General features: G+C 37.1%; 1 protein-coding gene across 1 annotated transcript in view; it reads right to left on the bottom strand.

The window, feature by feature from the left end:
* LOC135074729 (axin) overlaps nt 1-10,419 on the bottom strand; it is a 100,708-nt gene extending 90,289 nt beyond the window's left edge. Inside the window, exon 1 of the mRNA XM_063969101.1 lies at nt 10,195-10,419. The gene's annotated coding sequence lies outside the window, so the exon portion shown is untranslated. The remainder of the gene's footprint in view (nt 1-10,194) is intronic.
* Nucleotides 10,420-14,531: the final 4,112 nt, after the last annotated feature.

The raw sequence follows: 14,531 nt of genomic DNA, 5'->3' as shown, positions 1-14,531 counted from the left end.
TCGCCGGCTCACGTCGGCGCGCGGCTTTGATTGATTTCACGTTTTGTTAATTATGTCGCCGGCCGTAGCCACGAAGATAGTAATTGAGACGTGTATTTTAATAAACACATCTCTTTAACGCGTTCTTTTTGATCGTAAGAACTATTATGAGTGAGGTAATCCTTTGGTCGTATTGGTTCTTAGTATAGCGTCTTGTTTATTTTAATGTTTTATTGAAACTACTATTTAGATTTGGCTTATTATTATCATTTGATTTACTACAAATTATATATAATTTGATGTTAAACATGCGCGCACAAAAGGGACTGATATAATAAGTGATAAGTAGAAGTAGATTTGTAATTAATTGGAAGTATTCATAAACTAAAATTAATACTTAATTAGATTATTTTTTAACTGTTTTAAACCTGCGCTTTCAGTTTTCACTTTAATGAGGTATTTTTTACTTCTGATTCTAATGATATAGTTTTCACTATAATGATGTATTTTTTTATAACGTACGTACTTGAAACGATTGATTGGCACTTTATTGGATTGTGTTTAATTGCAGTTTTAACGAGTTATTTGAAAAATATAAGATATTTTTTATCAGTAACTGTTCATACCCCACTACCTACTTCGTTTTTTTCCTGCTCCAAATCTTAGTAGGGTAACAAAATTATAGGGTCGGCACATTGGTCAGTATTTCATCAAAATATTTAAAACCATAGTGTTTGAACTAATAGATGTTACAAAAAAATTACCGAGTGAGAAATTAACGTACAAACTTGATGACAATCGATCTTACAATCGGGATATGGAAAGAGATAAGAGATGCGAGTCCTGAATGTCCGTAACCACAGATTATTAATGACGGTAGGCAGCTATCGTGACTTTGAACGTTTTGGCGCGTGAGTTTCGCTGGTAGATGTCCAAGTGCAAAGCGTCACTAATGAGCTCTGCTAAGCACGAGGGCTTGCACGAAAATCTGTGCCACTGTAGAGTTCCTAGACGAACTAGTAGTGGCATACAAAAACGTTTATTGAATACATGAGTTATACATAAACTGACATAAAACCCCTACACAATCAATGCACAGGTAAACAATTACTGCACACATAAACCTACTTATAGCTTAAATGCTCATTGGCCATGAAGAATGAAAAAAAATATGTAAAAAGTGAATTGTTATTAACACACTTTTTTCAAATAGACTTCTAAAGAAAAGCTGGAGTCAATCTGACCTTAATCTTAAGTTAACTTTTGACCAATGAAGAGACTGAAAAAGTTATAAAGACTAAGTCGAAGCAAACATGAGTAAGCCAAACTATCGTCTTTCACAGAAGGTTTATAGAGTGCTAAACTGTGGGCAAGTCAGTGAGACTTCCAAACCTTCCAATATAGGAATACAATTTTAACCACCCCTCAGCGAAAGCCAGACAAGATTGGCACAAAAACAAAACAATATATAATTTATTTCACCCTCCAACCTCCCCAGCAATTGCCTGTGCGATCTAAGAATCAAAAAAGGAAATACACAAACACGAGTTTTCAACAAATTTCTCCATTCCTACCCCTTTTGAATTACACAAAGTGAAAGCTAGATTTGCAGCCATTTTATCTGAATGTAACCGTGGTGTTTACAGAATGTTCAAAGGGAGTAAGCATCCAAGATGTTATTAAATACCCCCTTCATAAAATTAAATCCGGACTCGTAATAACCAGGAAAAAGAAATGGGGTAATCAACCCTCTTGCCCATTATTTATCGGATGAACGTCTAATTAACGTCTTCGAACCTATAATCAAGGGCTATTATTGAAGACGATAATGTTTAGGGAGCAAAAATTAAGAGGTCACTGAGAAAACAAAACATGTTGGTATCTATCTACAATACACTTCACCAGTAGCATAAAAAACACAACAGGCAATAGAAAAGATACAGAGAACATAGTAAACGACATAATCTCCAGTAATTTAAGAGTGCACGTTTTGACGATGAACGGATATTGCAAACCAATGAGAAATTAATACCATACAATTTGTTTCTACAGCATAAAAAGAATGGTAAAAAAGGCGTGACAAAATGAATTGAGTCTTCACGGTAACCCTTACAATGGTCAAAGAAAAAAAGTGTCGGCACAACATTGCAATTAGTCGGAGGCATTGAAGGTGCGAACCGGCATATACCCGTGAAATTGCACAAATAAATAGCGGTAAAGATAATAAATTACAGGGAAATTGCTAATGATGAACGCGGGGGCCGCGGGCGGTGCATTAAGCCGGCGGCAAACATCAAAGGGCCCTTTGACCGAGCCGACTCTCCCACACCCCACGCGACTCGCGCCAACCACGAACTGTGTGAACTAGTGATATCAATTAATCAAACCTTTTAGTTTTTGGCTTCTGTTTTGACGTATCCGCTTCCGGTGAACGTTTTTATTTTATTCTTATATCTTTTGTGGTGGAGCGTCGTAAATTATGGGGTATATTTTTGTAGAGAGAGATGTGATTTGTCAAGTAATATTTCTGAAACATGTCTGTAGTTTAAATAATTTGTATTCACCAAAGAGATGAAACATTTAACTGCCTACATTAATATACTACTGTATAGTGAAAAAATAACTTAAATGCTCTATTAATATTGGTATGTGTGCAAAACCTCGTCGTTTCAACATATTGGACTGGGTATTACTGCTCTACGCATGTCGTGATTGGATTAAAATCAGATTTGGATTATTTGATTGTAAAACGATTATGTACTAAGCCCTGTAATATAAATCAGTAAGCCACGACTTCAGAAAGATTTACAGCTAAGTCTGGATTTTGACCTACTTTACAACGTACATTTATTTTTTCAACATTAGGAAAGGTTTAGGCTGGGGCATTAACGTATTTATTTGCAAGTACATATCTCTTTATGTACGCGCTTCAGACTAAATAGCTTTTATTCAACATGATGCTTAACTTGATGAGTCTGTGCATAATGTTAGCAGATCATACGAATAATTTGTCTCTGTTTAAAATACATTAACTGACACAAACAACCGCAAATATAGCACGAAATCCTTAATAATCCTTTTCTGTACACGCTACTATTAATAGCTTCAAAATATTTGGTAACGCAATCTATAATCGTCCCGAGCAAACACTCAAATACTGAGTAAGATTCGTCTCTTTGCATAAACCCAGTTTTACAATTCGTTTACGTCGCGATAACTGTTTGTCGAACGCTTGAGTTTATCGCCGCCAGCGGATTACGGGTCGCCACCAAGTTACCAGACGTTCGGGTAATCCACTCTAATCCTAACCTAAATAATCGTATTAAGAACTTGAACGAATCTTATTCACATGACACTAAACATCGCGTAAACAAGTTGTTGTTACTCTATTATTACAGTCCAAACTAAACACATTTGGAAACCTATATGGCAACCATAAAATCCGTTGAACTTTTTGCCTTGTTGACTAACTTGAAGGACTACAGTTTGCCTGCAAATTTGAAAATTCGGAAGTCTTTCAGTCCAGTCAGAGTGATCCTGATGGTATCTCATCTCCCAAAAAATAATGGAATTATGAGTTTCTTTTGAAATTGTGTTAAAAGACGATGTTTAGTTTAGTGGTCTTTGATACGTTATTGATGTAGAAAACAAACATCCCTTTTTGGACCAAAAATCACGCTTCTCCAAGTTTTCAAAAATCAGTAAGTATTCTGCTTGGTCTCTCCGTATTAAGCAGAGGGCCCATGCAAAATCTAACGACCTCGCATAGTACTATCATTCAAGATTTTCAGAACAGATACTTGTTATTTCGTGGCATACGAAGAGACCCTCAGTGACAAAGTCTGCACGGTGCCCAATTTTAACGATTCGTCGTCGTACCCCGGGTCTCGCCGCGACGTTGCAGAAAAGTAACTCGTCCGGCGATCCGGCTCTCCGAGGTGTCGTTACATGTGAGTGACGTATCGCGAGGGCACGGTAACGAGCCACTCCAGCCGGGCGGCCAGGGTTGTCCGGAGTGTAAACGGGAAGTTACAGGACAGGACCTTGTGACAAAAGGCTTGTCAAGTATCACACAATAAATGCTTTGAAGGCTAACGAAGGAAGTAAGGCTAGTTCAGAAAAATAAAATAATGTAGGTTTCTAGACTTTTAGGCAACTACACAGTTCACAGTTCTACAGTTGCCTAAAAGTCTTAAGTATCCTTCTAGGAATTACACATTACTTAATTGTATTACGTGTATGTTAAGAGTCAGAAGATGCATCTTCAGTCCTGCTTATAGCAATCTTTCATGAAGAAAAGAGTGAAGTCTAGCATTAAGACTATTAAATGGTTCAGCAGATTCCTTTGGGAAAATGCAGGTTAATGACTCTTTCATCTTACGTGACAGAAGATAAAATATGTCAGTTGGATGTAACTTTTTCTTTTTGTTAAATTTTAAGGTAAGGTAATGGTGAAGCTAGAAACCCAGTAGATTTGATTCCTGGCCTTAGCTGTCGGTAACCCTGCACGATCCGCCGACCGCTCAGCGCGATCACTTCACCAGCGCAACTAACAGCGCCCCGCGCATCGGATTGTGTAAAGGGCCCTTTTAACACCTATACAATTTGCTTTGACGGCGCGCTTTCAATATTACGTCTGTTACATGTTTTAATGACTGCACTTTGGCATGTTCATCAAGGTTAATACAAGAAGCTTTGGGATAAACCTAACATTAAAGTTATTCTACTGAGATTTAAGTCTGCCCCAGAAAAATATAACAAAACCATAAATTTTGGAAGTCAATGGCAAGCTATGCCATAATGTGCTCTCTAGCATCTAGAAAGACTGAAACAATACTACAATCTCCTCAAGGAATTCGATTATGTTGGTGGAGGACTAATATAAAGCCAGAGAATTATTCTGTCTGAATGAGCGTTTTCGGTCCACCTGGTGGGAGGCCTGCCCACACTACGTCTTCCGGCTCGTGGTCGCCACTTGAGAACTTTTCTGCCCCAGCGGCCATCAGCTTTACGAGCTATGCCCACTGCCACTTGATTTAAGCGATTTTAACACTAGGTGTACCAACGATCTGGTGAAGGTCGCGGGAGGTGCCTGGATGCGGGCGGCGCAGGACCGGTCTTTGAGGAAAACCTTGGGGGAGGCTTTTGTCCAGCAATGGACATCTTTGGGCTGAAACGAACGAACGTTTTCGGTACTTGTAGAGTTGAGCGTAACAGATACTATTGCTGTAGTCATAACAGACTGCATTTAAACTGCATTTTGAGAATCTATGGTTTCTAAGCATCGAGTATCCAGCATGAAGGCTGATTGCGATTTGCGGCGCAATCACTGGCCGCAGCGGAATGCGGAGACACGCCGCGATTTAAAACTAAACCCGTAATTGGCGCGCATTGTTCGCCGTCTAGATTCCAGTGCCAATGCTGCTAACAACCTGCCGTTACACTGGGTTTACTTTCCCGGTGGCAAGCCACGAGCCGTGCAAGCTGTATGACAGAAAAAAGTTTCAATTGAAGTTCCTTGGATTGTCTTAGGTCTTGCTAACATTCTCAAAATGTAGGTACTCGTATGTTTTATTTTTTAATTTCTCTCAAAACCTATCAAGTAATTTAGAGTTCAGACCCTCTCATCCATACAAGTCTCTGCTAAGTGGATACGTCAGAAAATTCTAGTTAAGTGTGTAATTCAGCATGATTCCTAAGTGTGTATAATAAAAAAGTCAATTGCACACACAATCGAGCAAAAAAATGTTGCTCCAAGATTAAATCAGGTGTATCATCAAAACCAGTGATGCGTCCCGGACATGGATCCGAATAATCGTCAGATACTCTAATTAAAGAGCACGTCCGCTGTAATCGATTGGGCACCGTCTCGATTCAATATCAACAGCGGCCGGCAGATGTCCTCGGCGAACGCTGCACGCCTCGAGTGACACTAGACATGGTGGCTCAAAGGCGAGTGTTTGCCCCTTTGTCTTACCGGGCAATTAGTGCAGTCCGTTCATTTAATTCCATCGGTCGATTAGCAGCCAAGCTAGGTGCCCATTAATTGTGCCGTCAATTTGCCAGGGCCGGCTGTCGGACGGCACGGCGACGCACAAAGTGCTCGCATGCCTGTTATGTTCAAGATAACTCGTGCTATATGATTTCTGTGTAGTTGCATACGGGAAGATGTAGTACGTACAGTACTGAGCCGATCACTCAACGTGACGGCCAACCGGTCGAAAGCATAACCAACTACTAGCTAAAAGCTCTACTAAAACGTAAATCATGATTGACTTTAAAAGTATCTATAGAGCATTTGCAATAGTTACTTTTTTTCGACGACTTAAGTGTGATGTCTTATAGGTTTTAATTGCTTTCAAGGAGTTTTTAGACAAACATCTAGCTTAGCATTTCTTTCTAGTCTAAGAAAATTTTGAAAAACAGCCGATAAAGCATAGGCAAGGCAACCCGCATGTCAGAAGATGAAGTTTTCAAAAAACTTGCAATATGATTATCCAGGATATTTGTCTTGTCCATCGGAAGACCTGGAACTTCTTCGGGCGCCCGCATGCGACTTTGGAAACTTTTATTTTCCGAGATTAGAAAAAGGGAAGATATCCCCGCAGTCGCAACTCGCGGATAACTATTCGAGTATTTGAGTAACGAGTTGTACGAACAACACTGCCTTATAAAATTTTATTGGATCAGTATTTTGGAAATTTATCTTTGGAACTGTATTTAAACGAAAAAATACTTACGGAATTATTAAATACATACAAAAAATAAAAATCGTCTAATCATTTTCTTTTTAAAATTAAAAAAATAAGTTTCAGTAAGAGCAGCAAGTTTCATACTTTTGTTCAAAGATCAAATGCAACCGGACGAAGGGGCCGAAGACCTGCGATTTGTCATAAATGCGAACCTACATAGACAAGTGGCTACTTATCAGTCATCTCCTATTCGCAAAAGCAGTAAGCCCCACTTTAGCGGCGACCCCAGACTGTTTGCGCAGTTATTGAACTGTTACAAAGCGATAGGAATTGAAATGTTTGGCAATGCTTGGTCAAATAACCCTTGACATGTCTTCATGATTTACATGTGCTAGCATTATTCTGGAAACTGGGAGGCTATAGTACCTAACTTTCTGTATTCTACAGTCAAGCTGCTATCTCATTACGAGTATGTTCGTGTCGCAATTTTTTTAATGAATGAGGGATGAAAAGATCCGAAAATTCATAAGGAAGTAGGTAGCTAGCTAGTGAATTTTTTGTTTCTGTGAGTTGATCTGAAACTTTACGATACTAGTCAATGATAACTGCATCGACAATCGTTTTTTTGCTCTCCTTGATATTTAGGTAGCCATCAAAATAATTTATTTGATGAATGGTCGATATAACTTTTAACGATTTCGATCTGGATCGTTTTTTCTGCTTCACGGTCCGTGATTTCACAACAATGGTTGACTCACATGAATAAACGTGTTCTAAATTGAGAGAATTTATCACCACATTCGCATTAGGTGACATTGCAATTAAGTTCATTGTCTTGTTCAAAGATACATTGTACCCTGCCTTCGTTTATTACGAGAGTATTTTACAAAATTTACAATGGTCATTAAGCTCACATAATTAATGATGAAGTAAACCCTCTTGCAAATGTTTCCATGAAGTTTCTGTGAAGATGATACGATGCAAGCTTGATGTGCCGTCCGTACATATTTTATTGGTACGATAATGTACTAACGTTAATTTAGATAACACCACTGGCGCAGTTGGGTAAAAAAGGGTATTAGATATTATTACCCTTTAGTAAAAACGGTATATTCATTAGACAGTTTTTACAAATTTTAGTTTGAGATGATTTTTAATAGGCATTACGTGTATGTTTAGTGTCACTAAAGGGCAAAATTTAGTCTATCACATATTCACTAATTCTTTGATACTAGCCTAAAAGGTCCACACGAGCGCGACGGGAGGCGTACAGAGGCGGCAAAAACAAGTTCTCTTTTGGCTCTTATCGTATCCAGTTAGGGGCTGCATTTGAATACATATTTAGTCAACCGACTGTACCAGCGTCGTCTTCAGAGGGCGGCGAGATCAAAGGATAGGTACACAGTAACCGCTCCCATTGATGTCGCGCACAAAGGGAATTGATTGTTGCAAACCTCTTTTTTTAAGGGAAGATTGATTACACATCTGCTTTTTTACAACATTTCGCGTTTTTGTTCTGTTTACTAGACAATTTAGATGTTATTGGTATAATGCTGTTTATTTCATGTCGAAATTATAATTGGAATATTTTAATAAGACAAATATCATTACTTACACATTGATAGTTAAAATATTCTTTTTAATTAGGTAATTAGTAACTGAGATTATTTATCTACATTCATGGATCCACCCATGTAGAAAATAATTCTGTTACTATTTTAATGTAAATAAACAACTAATTGCGTGTCATTTGATGCTGATATAATTAAAGAAGTTTGATAACTCATTAAAATGATAAAGTATGCACTTATTGTAATAAAATTGCACCTATGTAAACAAGTTTGTTGTCTAGTGTTAATTATGAAAAATCTAAAACGTTAAAATAACGGTATCGTTGTGGCCAATGAGATGCTGTCATAGTGACATTGACAATACGTCAATGTCACACGAGAATCAAACGTCAGAATAGAGGGACGCGCGGAGACGACTCCGCGCGCTTTTGTGCTAAGTGATGAATTGTATCTAAATAAGGCAATATACTGTGAAAGTTAAGTATCCAGTGTTTTATTTATGAGAAAAGATCGACCGGCCTTTAATACTAGTTAAAAATTAATGTAAAACAATTACTAGATTTGATGATCCTCATAATAATAATTTACATGTGTTCATAAGTGCCAAATTGGTCAGATTTCACATTTTAATTTAAAATGTTTAGTTACTATCTAAAAAAAATTAAATACAATTATTTTACTCTATGAATATCCTCCAAATATTCTTCTTGTCCAAAAATGTTCAGTGGCACTACATAAATCTACAATAATAATATACAAATGATTTATTTGAAGGTTTAAATTCAATAGGCTTCAAAATTATTGGAGCAATTTAAAATATTTTTTCACCATTTCCACAATTAAACAAACACACATATTCTTCAATAACCTTGATGAACATAAGCATTAGTATGTTTTGCAGTTCGAAGTCTGCCGGACCGGCTAATTTATTATTAAATTTGAACATCTATTAATAAAGAATTAAACTTATTTCAAGTTAAAAGTTATAGGTAATTATATCCTTTCATATTCCTTCTATTGCTTCAGCATATTGAAAGATAGTTGACAGATCTTCAATGCTAAAAGAACGTTGATTTGATATTTAGACACTAGCATGTGTAATTAATTAAAAAGGTTGTTTTTAAAAGTTTTATATTCACAACCATATCACATGTATGAATGTGAGCTCAAGATGAACAATAGACAGCATGACTGTTGTTGATTAGATTCACAAATTACCTAACTATAATGACCAGGTTAAATCAGTCCGCTACTAGACATTTTTAAAACCGTTGAGTTCAAACCTTGACCAAAAAAATGCTGTAATTAATAAATCGGATCTTTGTACAAACAAAATGTTCATTTCAGGATTTGAAAGAATTTAATTTCATGAAAAATAATAGATTTTTGAATAATTTCAAAATTGTACTTTTTAATGTAAAAATATTTACTCTGATGTAGAAAGATCTAGTAGAGCTTCAGTCAGTTTTTCATGGGGATCTTCAGAAAAGATGATGGTTTTCATTTTCAATTGTATTGCATCAAATAATTCTGATTTAGCAAAATCTTCTCCACAAAACGTTTATTTCAATCCCACGTACACTTTGGCTTCGACACCTAGCAGCACAAAAAATGTGTCAGTAAGCAAATAAGTTTGAGAGTTACACAAAACTTTTTGAAAGTTCTAAACATACTTTCAGTGTGGTTTAATCGAAAGATCAGGACCTATTTATGTATTTAACAACAAAAAGTTCTCAATAAACATGAAAACAGCTTCAGTAATCGTAGACAACATAATCCTAACCTTTCTGTGGCTGAATTATTTATAACTTTATCCTGAGCACTATAAACAGTCTCCACATTGTTTTTATAGTAAATTCATTTTGTATTCGTCTAAATAAGATCAAGCTTTAGGTCCATACGCGATATATTTAGAAGTCCTAGTAATCTTGAAATAAGCTTCAGTGTCTTACCTCGTTGACACCTGAATCCCAAAGTGATCCCAGAGTTCGTTACAATTTCACACACTTATTTTGGAACTTTCAATAAAAAGTCAGTCACTTAAGTATATGTGTAACACTTTAAATAACTTTATCAAGCGTCTTGTAGCACTAAAACGTAACGAAAACAATGTTTTCACTAAGAAAACAAAAATTTATTCACACGACTGACGTCGCTTTCGCCATGGTGTTGATGCACTTTAGCGCACTCTGCTGGAGATTTCAGAAACTAATATGTTATACCTGTTTCATTACATGCATCTGATATTGCATAAAAAATAAATAATTATTATGTAAAATTTTAATTACAGATATTTATTTTTTGGAAATTTAAATACTAATTTAAATTTCTTACAAATAAATAATACCCACGCACCAGTCTATAAACCATAATTTTATTTTTTATTCCTTTACCACACCCTCACGGCTATGGATTACGATAAAATTGCCAATCGTTTGTTTGCTGCATGTTGAGTTCTGTTTATTGGCCACCCCTTAATTTATGTGGATTTCAGTGCATAAAAGGTGGTTTCATTAGTTTATCGCCCACATTCAAGGTGTGGGAGTTTTCTGTAACATGCCTCTTTGGCAGGCATTATGGCATTCGGAGAACCATTTTTGTGAGTCGATTGAAAACGACCGCATATAATTTTTTCAGTTGCTTCAGTAACCGTAGTAAACTTGCTGTATTCAAGAGATGGTCTTTTCTTTGATCATCATGGGATCATTTAGCTGTAGGTGAAAATACGATCTCTCCTCTGCTCACCATTTCAGCGCTGTACTGAAATAACGTATAGGTCGCGCAACGAGAGTTGAGGCACAGTTGAGGCCTTCAACACAAACAAAGATTTGTTTATGGCTGTCTGCACACTGACGTTTTACGTCAAACTGACATGTGTGCTCTTCGTGTCGCTTGCATTTAATTTTATCAAGAGCGTGTAAATAGAAGAAAAAAGCGCGGGAAACGTCGGTTTGTTCGGTCGTCCTTTTTTTGCTCTTTTTGAAATTTCATTAATTTTATAGTATATTGTATAGGATCAGTTGTAAAATAGTGTGTATATTAATTATTTGTATATATTTAATATAATTAGTGTAAAAATTCCTGTACATTGGTAAGTTTTTCAATTTTGTAAAGTTTCATGGATGAGTCCGACGATCCTGGCGGGACCAGCGTCCCCCAGGTATCTAATTTTGTAACCATCTCACAAGGTTCTGAAACCGAAGGATCTCAAAGAGACACTGATTGTTCGGATGCTGGTCAATCTAGCTCTACTCGGAAACGTTCTATAAACCGCAAGTATTGTAAACATTGCAACAAAAAGAGGAAACATAGGTCAAATTCATCGAATGAAATTAACAGTTGTTTATGTGAAACGGAAAGTAACCAGCCTAATATCTTTATTAATCCGCCTGATAAATTTGTAGTTCCAAACTCTCCCATGTCGGAACCCATTCCAATGAACTCCACTGAAAGCCCAAATCCTCGTGTACCGACTTTTGTAGGCAGATCTCGCTACGAAGCTTCTGATGCAGCCCCTTACTTACTTCATGTGCTTAAAGATCAAGACCCATCAAATGAGCGTCCATCTAACATTCACCCGATTTCATTTGGCCAATTTTTGAAAAAGAACAAGTTTAGAAATATAGTTAATGGCAGTTTGAAAAAAATTGGTAGAAACCGTATTGTAATTTCTTTTTCAAATTTTGAGGATGCAAACAGTTTTGTCTCAAGTGCATTGTTAAAACAATATAATTACAAAGCATTTATACCAGCAGCTAATGTGACCCGTATGGGAGTGGTTAGAGGAGTGCCAACTGATTGGACTGATGATGAGGTTAAAACTAGTATATCAGTTCCCATAGGTTGTGGTGATATTTTAAAGGTCAGACGGTTTAAAAGGAAAGTAACAAGTAATGGTAAAACTGAATTTGTCCCTACTGAGACTGTTGTCCTGACCTTTGATGGCCAGGTCTTACCTAAGCGCGTGTTTCTTTGCTATAACTCATTACCAGTAAATTTGTATATATTTCCAACAATTCAATGTTTCAATTGTTGTAGATACGGTCATGTCAAAAGCCAGTGCCGATCTACTCCCAGATGCTTTAGATGTGGTCAGGGACACTCAGGAGATAGATGTACTGTAGAAGAAAGTATTTGCTGCCTTTGCTCCGGTTCTCACTGTGCTACAGATAGGAAATGTCCAGAATTTGATAGGCAAAAGGGAATTAAGGAAACTATGGCTAAAAATTGTCTGTCGTATGGTGAAGCCTTGAAGTTACATCCACCCATTACTAAGTCATATGCAAGTGTCCTAATATCTTCTCCTCCGCCATCTCCATCAATTGGATATAACTCTGACTTACCTAACAATAGCAACAGGTCATACAGGGTGACTTTTGTATCAGTATCCAAATTTTTTCCTGACATTAGGTATCGTTTATAGATGACATTTTTAATAAAAAATAGGTAGGTCAAATTTTAACATCAACTATTTTTTTCCTAACCAATTAATAACGTAGTGTGGTTACCGCGCTTAGCGCGTAAACATTTTGCGGGAGAGCGGGTCGAGCGGAGAGCTGGCAACGTGTGGCAACGCTCGACCGGCCGGCCTGGCCGCGCGGCGCATCAATCAGTCGCCCGCGCAACCCATTACGAGACGCGCGTATCGCTGCGCGCGCCGATCGTTCCGTCGCGCCGTCAACGTAACGATGTATTCGCAGCGCGAGTGTTATGAAATGATTCGGTGCTACATTTTAAGTGGAGAGAGTTTGAACCGGGCCCAGAGGACTAAACCCAACAGTGCCAAACCGGTGAACGATTTTAGCGGCAAACTGAAGCGAGATCCGCGAGCAAGTAGGTAAGTACCTACACGAGACGCGAAGTGCGAAATAACACTGTAGTTTTAAAATTAAATAAACTCAAAGACAATGTACAAAAGCGTGCAAGTCTGTCTGGAGAAAAATGGTATGCACTTTGGGCAATTATTAAAATACCTTCTCATAATTTGTTAGTTTGTAGTTAGGTTAGGTAGGTTTAGTAAGCAATCTCAATTATTGCACATGAAAATAATGATGAACTTTTTAAATACCCCCGAATAGGTAGGTACACAAGAAAAGTAGTGTTACCGATACTCTCGGTGATTTTATTTTGTTTTTGATAGCGTAATTATTGTCGTAGGTATTTAATTTTTCTACCATAAATTAGTAAGTCTGTTTAATTAAAACTAATTACCACTTTGAAATCTTTTGCATTTTGACGGTCTCCTAATCCCGTGAAAGTATGAAGGGAAAATCTACAACTTAAGAATCGTATCGCAATGAATGAAATGCGGCGCGGGCAGGCGCGTACGTGTGTGCGTGCGTAAGCGAGTGAGCGAGCCGTGACCACGGTGTAAGTGTTTTTTCAGACTGTTTCTGGGTGCTTTATTTTGAAATTTTTGTACTGGACGATACAAAAATAAAAAATACGTGTTTTGTCTTTCGCTTCATAGATTATTATATTAAAATTTGGATACTGATACAAAAGTCACCCTGTATAATAAAACAGTTTACTTAAAACCGAAATCCCCACCTAAACATGGAAAGGGCTATGATCGTGTAGCCCATAGTGAGTTAGTGAAGGATTATAATGCTCCTCAGCCTGAAAATGGATGTGCCCTAAATAACAATGACCCTAATTCCCTTTTTAACATACCTATTAAAGATTTAATCATTGCATTAATAACATCATTATCTAAGTCAAATTTAGTTTCTTTACCGTCCAACGTTGCCATACCTAACAATAGTATACAAAGTAATTCTCAAAATGGATCAAAGCTCCCTAGTGTTGCAGTGGAACTGCCGCAGCATTAGTAGTAAGAAAAGTGAACTTTTTTATTTAATTAACAAGTTTAAACCATTTGCTGTGTCTCTTCAAGAGACATGGCTACAACCTCATGTACATTTTAGAGTACCTGGCTTCTCTTGTATAAGAGAAGACCGAAGTGATGGCTACGGCGGTGTAGCTATCCTTGTAAATAGATCTGTTTCCTTCACCCACATACCCATCCCCCAGCATAATAGTGATTTCTCAATTATAGCAGTTAGTATATGTAATATTTCATTTGTGTCCCTTTATATTCCTCATCCTTCCTCAGCAATATTTGATGAAGTGGAGAATTTATTAGTTAATATCCCAAAACCAGTTTTAATTATGGGAGACCTCAATGCCCAGCACCAGTCCTGGGGCAGCTCTAGATCAAACTTCTATGGCTCTAGAACTTTAGATATATTGGATCATTTAAATTTATGTTTATTAAATACCGGTGAGC

The sequence above is a fragment of the Ostrinia nubilalis genome, chromosome 9 (assembly GCF_963855985.1).
Source record: "Ostrinia nubilalis chromosome 9, ilOstNubi1.1, whole genome shotgun sequence".
Classification (NCBI taxonomy): domain Eukaryota; kingdom Metazoa; phylum Arthropoda; class Insecta; order Lepidoptera; family Crambidae; genus Ostrinia; species Ostrinia nubilalis.
This window is presented reverse-complemented; position numbering and strand designations above follow the sequence as displayed.